The 21,726-nt window shown below is 38.2% G+C and overlaps 1 pseudogene; it reads left to right on the top strand.

Moving 5' to 3' along the window:
• The first annotated feature begins 9,143 nt into the window (after positions 1-9,143).
• LOC102405667 overlaps positions 9,144-21,726 on the top strand; it is a 106,387-nt pseudogene continuing 93,804 nt past the window's right edge.

Raw genomic sequence — 21,726 nt, forward strand, 5'->3', positions numbered from 1 at the left:
CCTGAGATAGAAATAAATAGCTTAAAATATGGACATAGTGTGAAAAGCAAGGTAAAATGTATCCAGAGATCTAGGAGAAGTTATATAATGTAGGCCATGATAAGGAATCTATCTTTTAACTACAATAGAGATAGGTTTTGAGTAGGGAAGGAATATAATTTGCTTTCATTATTGTAAGGATCATTCTAGCTGTTCCATGGGGATAAAAAGATGTTAAGAGTTGAGATTGAAAATAGGAAGCTGAGTTTGGGTGTTATTGTGATTCTGCCTTGCAAGAGATAATGGTGGGCTCAACTAGCATCACTGCGGTTGTGGTGAGAATTAGTAATACTTAGCATATATTTTAAAGTAGAATTCGTAGAGCATAATGACAGTGTGAGGGTGAGAGAAATCAAAGATAATCTTTATTTTTGCCCAAAGCAAAAAGGCAAGTACTGATATCATTTTCTAAAATGAAAAGGTTGGGAGACAGGTTTGATAAGTTGGGGTCTAAGAATTAACATTCTATTTTGTATACAAAATTAGAATGTTAGGTTTATTAGGTTTAAAATAATATGAGTCTATGTACACCCCTCTAATAGAATTGTCCTATTGTTTATCATGATAGTGATCTGATGAATTGATTCAATTTATGGGAAAGCTTCCTGTCAATTGTATGGTTCTGTCTGTGGTCAACTTATACCCTGAAGCAAATATTGAAAATATTTGAAAATATTGAATTCTATAGTAATGGACGGAGAAGGCAATGGCACCCCACTCCAGTACTCTTGGCTGGAAAATCCCAGGGATGGGGGAGCCTGGTGGGCTGCCGTCTCTGGGGTCGCACAGAGTCAGACACGACTGAAGCAACTTAGCAGCAGCAGCAGCATAGTACTGGAAGTAATTTCTTCTTACAATTAACATACAATGGTCCAGTATCATTCCTTTTGATTTCCCAGTTTTAGAACTTCATAAATTATGTGGTATATTCTATATCAAATATTAATTTGGAAGTTCCATTGAATTGTAGGAAAAGATCACAAAATCAATTTTTTTAAATAATTAAGATATTTAAAGAGATTCATTTAGAAACTTATCTGATATAGATACATTTGTTTACAATTACTGAATATTTAAAAGTTAAAGTTTTATCTGTGTTCACAGGCAAAGATGAACTGTATGAAAAGTAACATAAAGACAGAAGTCTTTAGGACCAGATTACAGATAAAATCTATAAATCTCAAAAAGGCGAGATTTTCATATAAAATGTGTAAACTTGTTTAAATAGATATATAGTTTCTGTTTCCAACTTTTATCCTTCATAAATACTGCATTCATCCAATATTATCATAAAAAATTAAATGCCTGAAAATGAAGTCAGTAGTACTTACAACACTCAACTCTTATGAAGCTTAATTTCCATTTGTTATTATAGCCTTCATTATTCTCAATCATTAATTCTTTAAATGCATATCACATGCTATGTAGTATTAAAATACATTTCAACTCAGTTTTAGTATAATTGAATTAGTTGTTCTAAAATCTGCATTCTATGTATAGAATATGTATTTAATTTTCCTGTATTGATAACTTACTTTGTCAGCAAACATATTTTGTCAGTATTTTATACTTATTTTTGTTTCTGATTAAGAAATTGAAATGTTCCTACTAATCATTTTCAAAAAAAAGAAGTGAAAAGGAAATAACAGGTTGTCTTCTTTTGCTGGGTGGCAGATTTAAGAAAAGTGAATATAGATAGAAATGGTTATCTTCACTAAATATGGATCACCTTGGGAACAGAAGGGTCTGCTTCCTTCCATGTGAAGTTTGTCTCTGTCACTGGTTATCTACAGCTAATACTGATAAATAAATAAACTTCTCGAAACGCAAAATCACATATTTCCTTAAAGAAGCACTCTGATTGAAGAAGGAAGGTTAAAGTATGTGATGAAAATTCACTGTACAATGATGCAAAAGGAAAACTTCAAACCTCTTCCCAAGATTAAAAAAAAAAAAATCAAGTTCTAACAAGTAATTGAAAAAGATCCCAGTAAACAGAAGGCATCTTTCATTTTTATCTTCTTTGACTGTTATTGGCAGAAAGCTGATATGTGAGACTTTTATTGATTTAATATACACATCGAACATCTAACCTGTCTTCTATTTCACACCTCTTATATGAATATAATGTGGAAACTACAGTTTGAGCTACCAGGGGAATAAGAACACTGGAAAAGATCCTGTGTGGCCAGCACAGCTGTTGCAGTGGGATGAAGTTATACCTGCCATTATAGGAGACATATCAGGTAAATTAATTTCCATGGAATTGAAGCTCCCTTTCATGAACATTATCCTCAAAATTATGCTGGACTAGGGGTAGAAATTTACCTGTACTTATAATAACATGACTATAGGGCAAAATATGAGACCATGTTTAACCATGATTACAAGGCAATATTTGAAACAAAACATCTTACCATCAGTCACTCATTCTTTATCTGTAAAATGAGGGTAAGAGTACACACCTTATAGAATTTTCATGAAGATTAAAAAAGAAATTACATATAGAGTTCTAAATAATAATTTGCTATTTCTTGAAATAATAGGTCAAATTGTTGGGGGCCGGCGTGAGGCACTCCACCCATGGCAAAGGTCATGAGGAAGGAGGCTCAACATACGCAAAGGTGGGATCAAGCCTCAGGAGTCCCCCTGGAAATCCTCGAGCATCTACCCCCATAACCAGAGCCTGCCTACTTTACTACTTTGGGCTCTCATCTACACCTCTGACTTTATGGGGGGCTGTCCCCCACCACCTCTTTCAGAGAAGGAGTTAACTTAGAGCTCCAGTTAATAATAATTCCTGGGCGTGATAGGAGTGTTTCAACCTACAAACTCCTCTGAAGGTTCTCTAGCCTGCCTGACAGGCTTGTACGGCCACATGTGATTGCTCACAGCCTCCCAACTGTGAGAGGCACGAGATGCTTTAAACCTTCTAAAAACAGGTTCCTTAGAAAAGTTAGAAAACCATTAGTATAAGCATAGTGGGCTGATTAGAAATTGTATTGATGAAGGGTTTTTCCTTTGTTGAGCCAATGTTTGCTGCTAAGTCTCCATATCCCCTGCCCTTACACACATTAATGAATATATAGAAGAAATAAGTATTAACCTTTGGTATAAATCACATTAGACCTTAGGCTAAGTAAATTATTTCCTTAACTAAAACCCACCCTATAGGAATGTAACTTTATTTGGGTGGCGTCTGTTTTAAGAATAATCACCCTTGGAGAAATAAGTGTCCTGGTTGACTGACCGCTGTCACAAGGAGAGGGTCATAAATTGTCAGCAGGCCCCCTGGCCAGAAGATGATGTAACACCCCTAAGACCTCTGTATACATTTGTATGAAGCACCTGACTTTGATAAAAGTCAGGACTGCTGACCCCGCATGACTTTTGCATAACATCTCAGTGTATAAAAGTAGACCATGGAAAATAAAGAATTGGGATCAGTTCCTCAAAAGACTGGTCTCCCCATGTCGCGCTCTCTCTCACTCTGGCTGAGTCTCCATCTGGAGTGCGGAACCCGCCATGCTTACTAATTATGCCTGGGCTTCTAAGATCCGACCGGGGAGGCCTCAGTGTCTCCTCTCCTTCAGGAGAATGGAAGGACACCTGCGGCCTACGTAAGTGGTGCAAGCTTCTTGTCTTGAAGTTTTATTGGTCCCCCGCGTAAACCAAGCTACTCAGCCTCTTTTCTCACTGAATTTTCCTACTGAGCTATCCTCATTCTATTACTCTTTATATCTTTGATGAATAAATAATTAAATAGGTCGCCGACACCATCCCCGCTTCGAATACCCTGGATCAGCCGGGGCTGGACCCCGGCATCAAATGATGATTTTTCTACTTTGAGTATCAAGAGACAGGTGTATATCATGGGAGGAAAGATTATTTTGTTTGTTGAAGGAAAATATACTATAAAGGTAAGTATATTTATTTCATGTAATAGTTGAAAGTGAAAGTGGAAGTTGCTCACTTGTGTCCAACTCTTTGTTACCCCATGGACTACACAGTCCATGGAATTCTCCAGGCCAGAATACTGGAGTGGGTAACCTTTCCTTTTTCCAGGGTATCTTCCCAACCCAGGGATCGAATGTACCAGTTGCCGCTTTAAATGTTTTACAAATAACTCATAACAAACCTATGCATAAAGAAGTTTTTTTTTTTTTTTTTTTTTTTTTTAACATTGTATAGGACATAAAACTAAGGCACAGGGAATAACCTCTGTAAGAAGCAGAGCCAGCAGGCAAACCCAAGGTAGCTGGTGCCCAGAACACACTGAAACCACATACTCTGCTACTCGGTCTCTTTTAAGTGTTATAAAACTTCCACTTTAACCTGACAGACTTTGTCATTTGAGTATCATATGTCATGTATATATGTATGTATGCCTTTCTATAAAAGTATTGCATCATTCAAATTCTTTGAATAAGCCCACATTCAAAGCAAATGACTATAAAAGCATGATGATACTCGGTTCCTTTTGAGGAGAAAACAGATATCATCAGTTATGTCATTGTTCATAATTAGGCATATTTTTCCCTACTGCTGCTAAGTCACTTCAGTTGTGTCGGACTCTGTGTGTCCTCATAGACATCAGCCCACCAGGATCTCTTGCCCCTGGGATTCTCCAGGCAAGAACACTGGAGTGGGTTGCCATTTCCTTCTCCAATGCATGAAAGTGAAAAAGTGAAAGTGAAGTCACTCAGTCATGTCCGACTCTTAGCGACCCCATGGACTACACCCTACCAGGCTCCTCCATCCATGGGATTTTCCAGGCAAGAGTACTGGAGTGGGGTGCCATTGCCTTCTCCGATATTTTTCCCTAAGCAGAATTAAATTTGCATTTTAAAGACTCACCTTACCAAAAGTATATTTAAAATTAATCACTTCAAGCTAAACTTGGTTGGTAGTTTACTGTTCTAGGTGCTGTTTTGGTGATTATTTTTTAAATAACTTGTTTTATTTTAAATACATAAATAGAACCAACTTTTTTTGGTGATCAATATTAAACTTCCTGAATAGATTTAGGTTGATCCAGTATCTGAATTATTTTCTCTTACTCTGGTTTAACCTAGACTTTCTCTCTTTAAGTTTTTGGATTTAATGAGAATTTTAAAAAATTAAAAAAGAATATTTATGTCTCATTAAAAATCAGAAGAGGAAAAAATTTCAGCTTCTCTTTATCTTCCTATTTCCCTTCAGTCAGTCAGTTCAGTCGCTCAGTCGTGTCCAACTCTTTGCAACCTCATGGACTGCAGCATACCAGGCCTCCCTGTCCATCACCAACTCCTGGAGCTTACTCAAACTCAAGTTTATTGAGTTGGTGATGCCATCCAACCATCTCATCCTCTATCATCCTCTTCTCCTCCTGCCTTCAATCTTGCCCAGCATCAGGGACTTTACCAATGAGTCACTTCTTTGCATCAGGTGGCCAAAGTATTGGAGCTTCAGCTTCAGCATCAGTCCTTCCAGTGAATATTCAGGACTGATTTCCTTTAGGATGGACTGGTTGGATCTCCTTGTAGTCCAAGGGACTCTCAAGAGTCTCCTCCAACACCACAGTTCAAAAGTATCAGTTCTTTGGCGCTCAGCTTTCTTTTGAAAAAGGAAATGGCAACCCACTCCAGTATTCTTGCCTTGAGAATCCTGTGGACAGTGGAGCCTGGTGGGCTGTTGTCCATAGGGTCGCGCAGAGTCGGACACATATGAAGCAATTTGGTAGCAGCAGCAGCAGCAGCAGCTTTCTTTATAGTCCAACTCTCACATCCATACATGACTACTGGAAAAACCATAGCTTTGATTGGACGGAACTTTGTTGGCAAAATAATGTGTCTGCTTTTTAATATGCTGTCTAGGTTGGTCATAACTTTTCTTCTAAGGAGCAAGAGCTTTTTAATTTCGTGGCTGCAGTCACCATCTGCAGTGATTTTGGAGCTGCCCCCTCCCAAATAAAGTCTGTCACTGTTTCCATTGTTTCCTTGTCTATTTGCCCTGAGCTGATGGGAGAAGATGCTATGATCTCAGTTTTTGGAATGCTGAGTTTTAGGTAAACTTTTTCACTCTCCTCTGGCACTTTCATCAAGAGGCTCTTTAGTTCTCCTTCGCTTTCGGCCATAAGCATGGTGTCATCTGCATATCTTGAGGTTACTGATATTTCTCCCTGTAATCTTGATTCCATCTTATGCTTCAAGCAGCCCAGTGTTTCTCATGCTGTACTCTGCATTTAAGTTAAATAAGCAGGGCGACAATATATAGCCTTGGTATATTCCTTTCCCAATTTGGAACCAGTCTGTTGCTCCTTGTCCAGTTCTAACTGTTACTTCCTGACCTACATATAAATTTCTCAGGAGGCAGGTCAGGTGGTCTTGTATTCCCATCTCTAAGAATTTTCTAAAGTTTGTTGTGACCCACTGTTTAGTTCTGTCTACTTCCCTTCAGTTCAGCTCAGTTCAGTCGTTCAGTCGCGTCTGACTTTTTGCGACCCCATGAATCGCAGCCAGGCCTCCCTGTCCATCACCAACTCCTGGAGTTCACTCAGACTCACATCCATCGAGTCAGTGATGCCATCCAGCCATCTCATCCTCTGTTGTCCCCTTCTCCTCCTGCCCCCAATCCCTCCCAACATCAGAGTCTTTTCCAATGAGTCAACTCTTCGCATGAGGTGGCCAAAGTACTGGAGTTTCAGCTTTAGCATCATTCCTTCCAAAGAAATCACTTAAAAGATCTACTCCAATCATTTTACAAATTTAGAATTAAAATATTTGTAAGACAGAAGCAAAATATTAGCTGTCTGTTTTAAGTGCTTCCTTGGTACCAGATCCATAATCACATTTAAACCTTACACTGTTCTCTGTGCTTAGTATTATTGTTGTTGTTATTCAGTCACTCAGTCGTATCTCACTCTTTGTGACCCCATGGAGTGCAGGATGCTGGGCGTCCTAGTCCTTTACCATCTCCCAGAGTTTGCTCAAACTCAGTATCATTAGCCCTATTTTACTTTTTAGAAATCAGCACAACTAAGCCTCAGAAATACCTGTTAGCTTGCTCAAGTGCATACAGTTCCAGAGAAAGGATATAGATATATCTGTGTCTGTAAAACCTGATTGCTTGAAAAATCCAACCTACTGCCTGCCAAAGAGTTGGTTGACACCAACCTCCTACATTGTACTTATGAAGAGAAGTCCTCTTGAGATGTAAGCAAGGCTTCTGCTCTTTTAACTCTTGTTCCCTCATGAGTAAAAAGCCAAGATAGACTTGTGGGTATCTCTAAAACATTCAGGCTAAGAGAGTGCTATAGTCTCTTTAAGTTTGCCAATTATGATGAAAAATAGAAAGAAAAAAATAAGGAAAAATTTCAATTGTCAATCTCTCTCAGTTGCTCAGTTGTGTCCAACTCTTTGTGACCCCATGGACTGCAGCATGCCATGCTTCCCTTTCCATCACCAACTCCTGGAGATTGCTCAAACTCATGTCCATCAAGTCCGTGATGTCATTTGTCAATAAGTTGACTCAATAAAAGATGCACTCCTAAATCTAGTGCCTAATTTTATGTAAACCTATTTTCTTAATTTTATATTGTTTAGAGGTTTTACATATATATATATGTATGTATTATTTTAATGGTTTTGAGGTCATATATAGCAGTTAATTATTGCTTAAAACTAGTTTTATAAAGTTATCCACAGGAAAGCATGCATTCGTAAGCTCTCAATTGCATCATTTGAACTAAAATTTTTTTTCTTCTTATTAATATTAAAGTAGAAAAATGAAATGTCCCATTTGCCATATATTGTACTCAATATGGTTTGCAGAAAATAATTTTCCACACTCTGCCAAAGAAATCTACATCTGCACAAAGATCACAAACTTAGTCATAATTAACCTATGGAAAAGAAATTAAATAGACAAGTGATAGTGGTACTGAGGAGATTAAAAGAAACATCCTCTATTGTATTTCTCAGAGAATATTAGATTAAAATTCAAATTCTTTCTAGTGACAGATTGTTATAAGAATAAGAAATGGCACAAACAATCCATTTCAGGACAAAGATTTAACAAAAATAGGAAGGTTAATTATAATTGAATATTCCCTATGAATATCTCAGAAGATATGCCTCAGTCTATTTCTTATTGACAGGTGGTACTGTAAATTAAATGTGGTATTATGCATTCAAATTGGATTTCAACTACTCATCATCCATAGTGTAACATTAGAATTAGCCCTGATGATGACAGCCTAAAGATCATAATGAGAACAGGTGCCCTTTTCCATTCATATTGTGGTAGAGAAGGTCGGAGTTAGAGATTGGATTTATAATTTTGTTATAATCTTTGCTGCCTGAAAAATTAATTCTATGTATCAACTATCAAGAATATTAATACTGTGCTGAATAGTCTCTGAATTAATGACAAAGACCACTTGTCTTCTACAAGTATTGTGCCAAATCAAAAAAAAAAAATGGCATTCAAAATCCTGTCATTAATCACTGTTTATATAAACACGAGGATGTTTTTGTGTTCTTCAGAGCCTCCTGAAGAAAAAAAAAAAAAAAAAAAAACCAAAAACAGCAACACGGAGGCACTGTTAAACAAGATAATCCTTAAAAAAAAAAAAAAAAAAAAGAGTGGAAAGAGAGGAGGAGGAGGGAGAAGAAATGGATGAAGGGTTTGTGTCTCTGATAATAGTTATGAGTAACTTCAATCGTGTGGATCAGTGCTTCTCATTCAGAGATAATCTGCAGAAATCTGCTGTGGAATTCTATGAAGGTGTTTATATACGTGGACATGCAAATGCTCAAATCATTCCCTGTGTAATTCTGATGCATTGCTTGCCTCATGATCTTATGTATTATTTCTCAGAGCAAGAGTTGTGCATTACCTGCATTAGAAAAGGCACTGGGAGCAGTAAAAGGGGATGCTTGTTGAAAATTATGGTTCCTACTAATTCAGATTCTCTGGAAGTGAGGCCTGTGAGGTTTTATTTTTTAACACCATCTGCAGGTGAGCCTGATGATCCTCAATCATCTGTGGCATCTTGGCCACACACTCTGTGATGAGCTGCTCCCTGGCCTGATGCTTCTGCTCTTCGGCCAACTGCTATCCTTATGGAGTATAAGAATCTCTGGAGTGAGATTGGAGTATTAGTACTTGGCAGCTCAGTCATTATGGCAATCTCAAAACGCAAGTAAGAGAGATTAAAGTAGGGATGTCACATGATGAGTTACTCTGGTTGTTTTGTTTGTGAAATTAATATATTATTCCATTTGTTAAAGAATATCTTTATATGACAGGACCATAGCATTTTCAAGCCACAGTCTCATCAGATATTTCATATGTCTCTGGTTAGTCATTAAGACTAACAACCAAGATTGATTTCGTTTAAAATTATTGCTAGTTACCATGTATGAAGATTGAAGAAAAACAGTTGGCACATAATGCTAGATATCTGAACACAAATATAACACATAACAAGTGGTTTCAATAAAACAAATGTCCATTTTGTTTTAACTTGTCTCCAAACAATTGCCTAAAATTTAAACTGCAAGAAACAGTGATTATAATAGCATCTGGTAGATTTTCTATCTCAACAGAGTATTTTTTTAAATAACTGCATGTAATTATTCATGACATTTGGGATTATTGAACACAAATACAAGAAAGGGAATGAAATGTTAAGCCTTCCTGGGGATAAAAAATATTGTATATCTTTATTATAACTCCTAATTTAATTTAATATATTCTTAATGCCATCTGGTGAGATTATCTTAAAAGTTAACAAAAGAGATCAATCTGACACTTAACAAATAAATCTGAAAGAGTATAATACAGGGACATTGATATTATGCAGTCAACATAACTAGAATAATGCAAAAAATAATAAAAGAAGGAAACCATCTTAGCTCTAGTGCACATTCATTATCATTTGGGGATGAAGAAGAGTAATTCATTATTCTCTCACTCATGACATTAGGTATAATAATAATAATCATGTGTGTGTGTGTGTTAGTCACTCAGTTGTGTCTGATTCTTTGTGACCCCATGGACTGTAGCCCACCAGGCTCCTCTGACCATGGAATTCTCCAGTCAAGAACACTGGAGTGGGTAGCTATTTCCTTCTTCAGTGGATCTTCCCAATCAGAGATTGAACCCCATTCTCTTGTATTGCAGGCAGTTTCTTTACCTTCTGAGCCACCAGGGAAACCCCCAAAAATAATCATATATTGAAATAAAAATGATAAGTGTACCTGTTCCAAATGGTAGAAGGTAGGAATGTGTAGTCAGAAACACTACAAACCTGGAATCAAATACTCAAGATCTCCATCTCTTTATCAGTTGCAGAAGTGCGTAAGTTGTTTAACGTCTCTGGACTTTGGAGTCCTCGTTTGAAAGATCCATATAATGCATTTAGAAAAGTACTGGGCATATAGCACTGTCTATATCTTTATATACCATGTATAATGTCTTTAAGCATACAAACAACATGACTTAAAATTAGAAAATGCCTTCAGATTCCTTTTCTGTCATGGAGGTAAATCACTTAACTTTTCAGAAATGTGGTGCTTTTATTTGAAATATAAGGTATTATTTTACAAGTTTATTATTACCATTAATAATAATATTAATTATTATTAATTGATAAATAATTAAAAAGTTCCATAGACAGAGGAGCCTTGCAGGCTACAGTCCATCAAGTCACAAAGAGTCGGACATGACTGAGCGTGGACACAAAACTACCTTTGCTAAAGTCGCCAGCAAGTTCCTGATGACTATTAGGTGTCTGAGGAGTTTCTTCTTTGTCTCAATTTGCTATAGAATTCTAGCCATGACCAGAGGGCAAAGAATATAGATTTCAAAATCTGTAGGTAACTCTGAATTTGTTTTCATAATGAGTACAACTTGGTATGGGAAATAAAAAAGCCTCTTTTCTTAGCTCTGTAATCTGACATCTGAGATCAGCGTAGGAATTTAACCCATTTGTTTAGCTAATTCAGTCTATTTCTTTGAGTTTGTTTCAAAGGCCAGCCTAGTCTTTAAAAACTATAAGGTGCACATATTTGAATATGTCAAAAGAACTGATGTATTCTAGGATTCTGAGCAAAGAATCCTATCTGGAAAATAAGTTAGGCTGTTCTTCTGTTCTTGTGCACCTGAAGCTGTGAAGTGTTAGGAGATGTTAAAGTACACACTTAGCAACCTCAATTATTTATATTTTATACCATTCTAAACACTATTAATTTTTTAAATATTATGGAAAGTTCCACAAAATGCTGTTGAAGAAAAGTGTTTTCCTCATTCGATTGATACTATATCATGAATATATATTTTTTCAACATAAAGGTAACGCATGTGCATGCTAAATCTCTTTAGTCGTGTCTGACTCTTTTAGAGCCTATGTACTGGAGCTGCGAGGCTCCTCTGTCCAAGGGATTATCCAGGCAAAATTACTCAAGTGGGTTGCTGTGCCCTCCTCCAAATGATCTTCCTGACACAAGGGTCAAACTCAAATCTCTTTACATCTACTACAATGGAGGTGTGTTCTTTACCACTAGCACCACAATATAACATCAGGCAAATGAATTCAGACAATATGGTATTCTATGATTAAGAACAAGATGTCAGCATACAAATTCATCATTTAGGAAGCTTTATAAAGTAATAAATTCAGTTAAGAACAGAATAAATAAGATATAAACTTGTAAAACTGTGAAAGAAAATCAAGCCAGGTGAAAAGTATCTTTTAATTTTTTTCAAGAAAAATAAGGTTTTTGTTGAAATATTTCAAATTCATTGTTGTACATTGAATTGATTACATTCAAGAATTGTATTGACAGCCTATAACTTTTTCTTCAACATTAACTTATTTTCCATGCCTTATAACATGCAAATGCATGTATCAATTTGCAGAGAAAGAGTAAATGTAAGTTATTTTTGCTGTTTATTCATATGTTAGATTAACTTTATCAACCCATATATTAAAATGTAATCATTTCATTGTCAGGAGCCTAAAGCTAATGTTAATTACAGTTTGAAACTTCGATTATTAATGCATCTTTACCTACTGAAGTGTGAAATAAGCAATAGTAGTTGGAATTCACCAATTAAATTAGCTTCTGAGACAAGAATTCATAAGTAGGCATTTGTTCATAATGAACAAATGCTGCAGAATTTCATGTTCTAAGCTACGCTCATGAAATATTAGACCCAAGGAGTGAGAACAATTGTTCAAAACAAAACAAAAAAAACTGCAGTATATAAAATAAATACAATAGATGTGATAAGCATCCTATATTCTTTATCTTCACATTTCATATGTCACCAGAAAAAAGAATGCATAGGCTCAGTCCACAGAAGAATATAAAAGTTTTTTGTTTTATTTTAAATTAATAGGGAAAAGAGAGAGATCTATTTTGTTCACATAGTAATGCCTTAGTCCATTCAGGATATTATAACAATACCATAGACTAGATGGCTTATTAACAACAGAAACATCTTGCTCACAGTTCTGGAGCCTGGGAAATCCAAGATGAAGGAGCCAGGAGATTCAATATCTAGTAAGCCTCTCCTTTGGAGAGGGCAATGGCACCCCACTCCGGTACTCTTGCCTGGAAAATCCCATGGATGGAGGAGCCTGGTAGGCTGCAGTCCATGGGGTCTCGAAGAGTCGGAGATGACTGAGCGACTTCACTTTCACTTTTCACTTTCATGCATTGGAGAAGGAAATGGCAACCTTAGTGGTAGAGAATCCTCCTGCCAATGCATGAGAGGTGGATTCAATCCCTGGGTCTGGGATATGCCTGGAGAAGAAAATGGAAACCCACTCCACCACAATATTCTTGCCTGGGGAATCCCATGGACAGAGGAACCTTGAAGGCTACAGTCCATGGGGTCACAAAAGAGTCAGACATGACTTAGCAGACTAAACAACAACAACAGAGACCCAGAGGACTCCACTGACCCTTCTACTATGGAAAAACATAGTGAGAAATGGCCCTGTGAACCAGGAAGGAGAGGCTTGTGGTGGTTGTTGTTTAGACTGCTAAGTCATGTCTGACTCTTGCAACCCCAGGGACTGGAGACCACTAGGCTCTTCTCTCCATGGGATTTCCCAAACAAGAATACTGGAGTGGGTTGCCATTTCCTTCTCTGGGTGATCTTCCTGACCCAGGAATCGACCAGAGTCTCCTACATGGCAGGTGGATTCTTTACCACTGGGCAACCTGGGAAGTCTGGGTCTCTATTATAAGGTCACTGATCAGATGAGATGGTTGGATGGCATCACCGACTCAATGGACATGGGCTTGGGTGGACTCCGGGTGTTGGTGATGGACAGGGAGGCCTAGCAAACTGCGGTCCATAGGGTCGCGAAGAGTTGGACATGACTGAGCGACTGAACTGAACTGAACTGATCTCATTCATTAATCCCATTTCTGCACTTGCAGGAGTCACTGCCTCCTAGAAGAGCCAGAGCCTGAGCAGGCAGCACTGAGGCCTGCGGGACCCAGGGACGGGTAGGGGAGGGGGAAGCTGGCAAGCCACTGCTGAGGCTGCTGCGGCTGCAGGCCTCCCCTCCCCACCGCAGGCAAGCACCATGCAGGGTGGGGCTGGGGGCGGGCGAGGCCTAGCGACGTCAGCACTGGGGTCACCTCTTCAAGGGGCTGGATAGTAACAGGGGATGGTCACTTGGACATCTGTGAGTTGCGCCTGTGCTCGGCCGGCTGGGTGGGGGCGACCCGGACTGCAGAGCCCAACAGGGCATCTCCCCTGAGGGTGATAATGACCCAGATGGCGACCTTGACCTGGAGGAGTTTATCCTCTACTTGCAGGAACAGGAACGGCACCTTCTACTTCTGTTCTACAGTCTGGACCACAATCAGGATGGTCAGATCGACGTCTCTGAGATCCAGCAGAGTTTCCGAGCCCTGGGCATTTCCATCTAGCTGGAGCAGGCAGAGAAAATCCTGCATAGCATAGATGCATGATAGTACCATGACCACTGACTGGCAGGAGTGGTGTGACTGCATCTTGTTGCATTCGCTGGAGAACATGGAAGACTTGCTGTATTTCTGGAAGCATTTCATGGTACTGGGTATTGGCAAGTGCCTGACCATCCCAAATGAGTTCTCAGAGCTGGAGAAGCTGACTGGCATGTGGTGGAAGCAGCTGGTGGCAGGGGCGGTGGCGGTGGTGAGTGCCATGTTCAGGAGAGGTACAGCCCCTCTAGACTGCCTCAAGGTCTTCATGAAGATCCATGCCTCCAAGACCAAATGGCTGAACATCCTGGGGGGCCTCCAGAGGGAGCATGATCCAAGAGTGGGGCGTGTGTGCCCTGTGGCATAGCGATGGGATTAACGTGCTCAAGACTGCACCTGAGTCATTCATGGCCTATGAGCAGATCAAGCAGACCATTCAGGAGCAACAGAAGACACTTTACGTGCAGGAGCACTTTGTGGCTGGCTCTCTGGCCGGTGCCACATCCCAAACCATCATCTACCCTCATGGAAATGCTGAAGACTTGGCTGACCCTTCACTGGATGGGCCATTATAAGAGGCTGCTGGACTGTGTACAGCAGATCCTGGAGCCAGAAGGGCCCGGTGCCTTCCACTATGGCTACCTGCCCATTATTCTGGGCATCATCCCCTATGTGGGCATCGACCTGGCCATCTACGAGGAGGCCAGCCTTCGATACCTGGATCAGGAAGATCCCTTGGAGAAGAAAATGGCAACCTGTCGAGGTCCAGCCCCGGCTGATCAAGGGAGTTTGAAGGGGAGACGGTGTCAGCGATTAATTTAAATATTTATCAGAGATATAAAGAGTAATAGAATGAGGATAGCTCAGTAGGAAAATTCAGCAGAGAAAAGAGGCTGAGTAGCTTGGTTTACATGGAAAATCAATATAACCTGTGACATCAGGTTAGCTCTGACCACAGAGGCCGCAGGTGCCCTCTCAAATAGCAGAAGGTGCCTCACCTTAGGCACCTTCTCGAGTGGGTCTTAGAAGCCCAGGCGAATAAATGGTCGCAGAGGACCTCTGCACTCCAGATGGAGACTCAGCCAAAAATTGAGAAAAAGAATGACAGGGGAGACAAAGCTTCGGTGAGCAAGGCCCGTAGCTTTATTTTCAACAGGGGCTTTTATACCATAAGTTGTACATAGAGGATAATAGGGGGTGTGAAATCATGCAAAGTCAGCAGTCTTTGATCTTTATCGAAACCAGGGTTTCTTTCCTGCAAATGTATCATATACAAATGGTTTAGGTGATTTATATCATCTTCTGGCCAGAAGGCCTATTAACATTTTATGACTCTGACAAAGGTTTGTCAACCGTAAGACTTATTTTCTCTAAGAGTAATTATTTTAAGGTTTGGCGCCATCCTCCAAAGGTGTTAGATAAAGTTGCATTTCTATAGAGCAGAGGTGTAGTGGGTTTACAACAAAGGAAAGAATTTATTACCCTAAGGGTCTAAAGTTGCTAACACCAAGGCCACTACTTATTTTTTATGCATATCAACTATATTAATTAATACACATTTAAGGATACAAAACAGGGGATGTGGAAACTTGGCAGCAAGCATTGGCTCATCAATGAAATCTTTAACTAGTTTTACTCTGACAGTTTTTAACTCTCTGAGAGGCTCTAAGCTATTTGAATATCTTAAGCTTCTCCTGCCTCTCAAGGCTGGGAGACTGTAAACAATCGTATGCATAGCTGTAAGAGTCCAGGTAAACTTGTCAGGCGAGTTAGAGAGCTATCTGAGGGGTTTACATTTAAACACTCTTAATGCCCAAAAACTTATTAACTGGAGCTGTAAGTTAACTCTTTATCAGAGAGAGTGAGATGGTAGTGGGGGACAGCCCCCAGTAAAGTCAGAGGTGAGAACACAAAGCAGTAAAGTAGGCAGACTCTGGTTTTGGGGGGTAGATGTTCAAAAATATCTAGGGGGACTCCTGAGGCTCGATCCCACCTTTGTGTATGTTGAGCCTCCTTCCTCATAACCTTTGCCATGGGAGGAGCTCCTCACGCTGGCTCCCGACAGCAACCCACTCCAGTATTCTCGCCTGGAGAATTCCATGGACAGAGGAGCCTGTCAAGCTACAGTCCATGGGGTTGCAAAGAGTTGGCACACTACTGAGCGACTGACACACGCACACTATTCTTTCATGAGGACTCTGTCCTCCTGATCTAATAACTTCCCAAAGCTTCCACTTGTATTACCTTCATATTAAGGATTAGGATTTAAAATACAAATTTTGGCCAGAAAGATTCAGCTTATAGTATACAATATACTCAGTATCATCTTATACTTTGGTAATAACTTATTGTCTCAATTTTTTAAAAATTTAAATATATATTAATGTAAGAATTGCATCATTCATCTGACTCTTTATATAATTTTTCAGATAAAGCCTTGCTTCCTACTTGCTCAGTCAGTTCAGTTGCTCAGTCTTGTCTGACTCTTTGCCATCCCACGGACTGCAGCATGTCAGGCTTCCCTGTCTGTCACCAACTCCCTGAGCTTTCTCAAACTCGTGTCCATTCAGTTGGTGATGCCATCCAACCATCTCATCCTCTGTCATCCCCTTCTCTTCTTGCCTTCAATCTTTCCCAGCATCAGGGTCTTTTCCAATGAGTCCGTCCTTTGCATCAGGTGGACAAAGTATTGGAGTTTCAGCTTCAGCATCAGTCCTTCCAATGAATATTCAGGACTATTTTCTTTAGGATTGACTGGTTTGATCTCCTTGCAGTCCAAGGGACTGTCAAGAGTCTTCTCCAACACCACAGTTAAAAAGCATCAATTCTTCGGTGCTCAGCTTTTTTATGGTCCATCTCTCACATCCATACATGACTACTGGAAAAACCATAGCTTTGACTAGATGGACCTGTGTTGGCAAAGTAATATCTCTGCTTTTTAATATGCTGTCTAGGTTGGTCATAGCTTTTCTTCCAAGCTAATTGGTTATTTATGCTTCTCTGGTGCCACATGCATAACAAATAGTTTAATTCTTATGAAGGATGATTCTAATATTTATTACAAGTTTATTACTATACATTATAGCACAATAATCCTTAGAGTGCTCTTTTTACATATGTATAGTTTGTATAATTATTTTATAGGTAAGGAACCAGGACCACAGAAAGATTAAGTAACTGATCAAAGATGCCATGATTTGGAAGGACCACTCCAAACTCTATAAAATGTTTTCTAAGATTTTGTTCCTAACGAAATTTTAAACACAGAACATTATAGAGATTGATGGACTCCTATGTACAACTACCAAGATTTCACACTTTCATAATTTTCTAATGCTTTTTAATGAATGAGAGTATTACAAATGAAGTTAAAGTCCTCTTTGAACTACTCCATAATCGTATTACCCTAGGATTAACTTCTATGAATATTTTGTTGTTTATAATCCTGATGCCATAATTTTATAATTTATCAAGGAATGCTTATATATTTTTCCATTTTAAAACTTGATGTAAATATTATCATGCTCTACTACAGTAGCATTGGAAAACTTTCTTTGTCATTTCATTTTTTTTCTGTATTTAGATATATTTAATACATATTTTTAGCTTATTTTCTCTGCATTCTCAGTTAATATATCATGGACTATAGTTGAGCAGCTCTTACTAGAAAGCTTATATGTATGTACTTATGCATATTTTTTACTTGATTTCTGAAGTTATATTTTATCAGAGATTCTTGTCCCTCAGTTCTGGAAAATTCTCTGCTCTAAGATTTATGTTTATGTATGTATGCATTTTATCTACATATATCTATTCCAATTACTTTGAGTTTCTTTGAAATACCTTACAGTTCATAGTTTGGACTTTTTATACCTTTGCACCTTTCTTCTATTCTGTTTGCAATTTAAGAATAAAAAATATGCCAAAGAGTAAAATCTGTAATTTTACCATATATATCTCTTAACTTCTACTTCTGTCTTGGCCCAAAACAGATGCTGAGAGGGTCAGGATACTCTCGCTGTATTTTTAGTATTTTGGTGAGTTACTAGAAATTCATTTAAAGAAGAAATAAATGTTGAAAAACCTTTCCAAATCAATCATGTATTCTGACATAATTTCAGATATAGTCATACACACACATTGATACATATATATGTGTGTGTGTGTAAATATATGTATATATATATGTCATTTCTGTATGTTTAGACTATTGAGGTATATTAAAATTATACAAAAATTATGAGATATGCATGTAAGAATATATAAACATATATTTATATATTTGGAGAGAAAGAGAAAATGGTATATAGCTACACATCATACATATATATGACAGTGGAAATAAAAATTAACTACTTGATTTCTACAGAATTTTTCTCAATAACAGAAGTACCATTGTTCAAGAATACATCTTTAATAAGTATACTTATTATAAGGATATGGCATTATGGATATATTAGTCTGAATAGCTATAAAAGACAAACAGACTAATAAACTATTTTTTGTGAAAATGAAACTTTGGGACTTGACAGTGAAGTATATTCTGTTAAAAATATTGATAAGTATATATCAGTAGATAGCAAGTAATAGAAAAAAATGGCTGACAATAATTTCAGTGATAAAAGGACTAATACCATTATGTTGTATCTATATGTTCCTTATTACTGGCATTTTTTTTTCCAGTCTCATTTTATCCAATTGAGGTGGGGCATGTAAGATGAGTAGATGTCAATCTAGATTGCACAAATTATTTCAAGGTTTCCAATCTTTAAATATACACTGGTGATTTTAAAAAATCAGTTCAGTTAATTTGCTCAGTTGTGTTTGACTCTTTGCAACCCCATGGACTGCAGCACACCAGGCTTCCTGGTATATCACCAACTTGCTCATACTCATGTCCATCGAGTTGGTTATACCATCCAATCATCTCATCCTCTGTTGTCTCCTTCTCCTCCTGCCTTCAGTCTTTCCCAGCATCAGGGTCTTTTCTAATGACTCAGTTCTTTACATGGGGTGGCCAAAGTATTGTAGTTTCAGCTTCAACATTAGTCCTTCCAATGAAAATTCAGAACTGATTTCCTTTGTTGGTTTGAACTCCTTGCAGTTCAAGGGACTCTCAAGATTCTTCTCCAACACCACAGTTCAAAAGCATCAATTATTTGGTACTCAGCTTTCTTTATGGTCCAACTCTCACATACGTACTGACTACTGGAAAAACTGTAGCTTTGACTAGATGGACCTTTGTTGCCAAAGGAATGTCTCCGCTTTTTTTTTTTTTTTAATTGGAGGCTAATTACTTTAAAAATTGTGGTGGTTTTTGCCATACATTCACATGAATCAGCCATGTGTGTATATGTGTTCCCCGTCCTTAACACCACTTTCACCTCTCTCCCCATCCCATCCCTCAGGGTCATCCCAGTGCACCGGCCCTGAGCACCCTGTCTCATGCATGGAACCTGGACTGGAGATCTATTTCACATATGATAATATACATGTTTCAATGCTATTCTTTCAAATCATCCCACCCTCACCTTCTCCCACAGAGTCCAAAGTATGTTCTTTACATCTGTGTTTCTTTTGCTGTTCCACATATAGGGTCATTGTTACCATCTTTCTAAATTCCATATATATGTGTTAATATACTGTATTGGTGTTTTCCTTTCTGACTTACTTCACTCTGTATAATAGGCTCCAGTATCATCCACCTCATTAGAACTGATTCAAATGCATTCTTAATATGCTGTCTAGGTTGGTCATAGCTTTCCTTCCAAGGAGCAAGCATCTTTTAATTTCACAACTGCAGTCACCATCTACAGTGATTTTAGACCCCAAGAAAATAAAGTCTTTCACTGTTTCCATTGTTTCCCCATCTATTTGCCATGAAGTAATGGAACTGGACGCCATGATCTTCGTTGTTTGAATGATGAGCTTTAAGTCAGCTTTTTCACTCTCCTATTTTACTCTCATCAAGAGGCTTTTTAGTTCCTCTTCACTTTCTGCCAGAAGAGTGGTGTCATCTGCGTATCTGAAGTTATTGACATTTCTCCCAGCAATCTTGATTCCAGCTTGTGCTTCATCCAGCCTGGAATTTTGCAAATGTACAGTGCATATAAGTTCAATAAGCAGGGTGACAACATACAGCCTTGACATACTCTTTTCTCAATTTGGAACCAGTCCATTATTCCATGTCCAGATCAGTTGCTTCTTGACCTGCATACAGATTTCACAGGAGGCAGATAAGGTGGTCTCTTATTCCCATCTCTTTCAGAGTTTTCCATAGTTTGTTGTGATTCACACAGTCAAAGAATAATTAAATCAATTTGAAAAGGCATGCATTAAAAAGAACCAAATCCTGTCTATATAATGGTATATTATTTGGCAATAAAAAGAAATGAAGTATTGAAACATGTTATACAATTGAATAATCTTAAAACTTTATCCTACAAGAAAAAAGCCAGTCACAAAAAACCATAGCTTGTATTATTTCATTATGTGAAGTTTCCAGACTAGTATCATCTATAGAGACAGATAGTAGAAGAGCTGTGGCCTAGGACTTGGGCTGCTGGAGGCAAATGGAACATGAATTAATGGGTATTAGGGGATTAGTTTTGAGGGTGATAAAAATGTTCTAAATTTTGTTGTGGTTAAAGTTAAACAAGTCTGTGAATGTACTAAAAATAATTTATTTTTACAATTTAAATGGGTGAATTGTATGGTATGTGAATTATATTTCACTAAACTGACACAAAGAACTGACTCATTGGAAAAGACCCTGATGCTGGGGAAGATTGAAGTCCGGAGGAGAAGGGGATGACAGAGAATGAGATGGTTGGATGGCATCACCGACTCTACAGATATGAGTTTCAGCAAGCTCAGGGGGTTGGTGATGGACAGGGAAGCCTGGTGTGCTTCAGTTCATGGGGTCACAAAGAGTCAGACACAACTGAGCAACTGAACTGAACTGAAAGCTGGCCAAGGAAAAAAAAAAAAACTTTTGTGTTTAACATATACAAAATATGAAATATTATAGCATGAAAGAAAAGTGTGCTAAGAACTTAAGGAAGTGATTAAATTAAATCACAGTGTGACTTCCACAAGAGTTTCAAAGTCACTGCATTGAAAGTCACGATAGAAGTTCACCCACTCCACTAAGAGATGGAAATAATGACAATAGGACAATAATTATATAGGGATCCAGGATTCCTCATTTTACTAAAGACAAGTGTATCCTGAAGAACCACATTAAAAGAATGAAAATAGATTGTTTATGGTTTACCTCCTATATACCCTTAGAACTCCTATATGCCCTTAGATTAGATCTGGTACAGAGTGCCTGAAGAACTATGGACTGAGGTTCATAACATTGTACAGGAGGTGGTGACCAAAACCATCCCTAAGAAAAAGAAATGCAAGAAGGCAACGTGGTTGTTTGAGAAGGCCTTGCAAATAGCTGAGGAAAGAAGAAAAGTGAAGGCAAGGGAGAAAAGGAAAGATATACTCAACTGAATGCAGAGTTCCAGAGAAGAGCAAAGAGAGGTAAAAAGACATTCTTAACTAAACAATGCAAAGAAATAGAGGAAGACAATAGAATGGGAAAGATTAAAGATCTTTTCAAGAAAACTGGAAATAACAAGAGGAAATGTTATGCAAGGATAAGTAGGATAACAGACAGAAAGAGTAAAGACCTAAAAGAAGAATAGATTAAGAAGAGGCAGCA

The sequence above is a fragment of the Bubalus bubalis genome, chromosome 9 (genome assembly GCF_019923935.1).
Source record: "Bubalus bubalis isolate 160015118507 breed Murrah chromosome 9, NDDB_SH_1, whole genome shotgun sequence".
Lineage (NCBI taxonomy): Eukaryota > Metazoa > Chordata > Mammalia > Artiodactyla > Bovidae > Bubalus > Bubalus bubalis.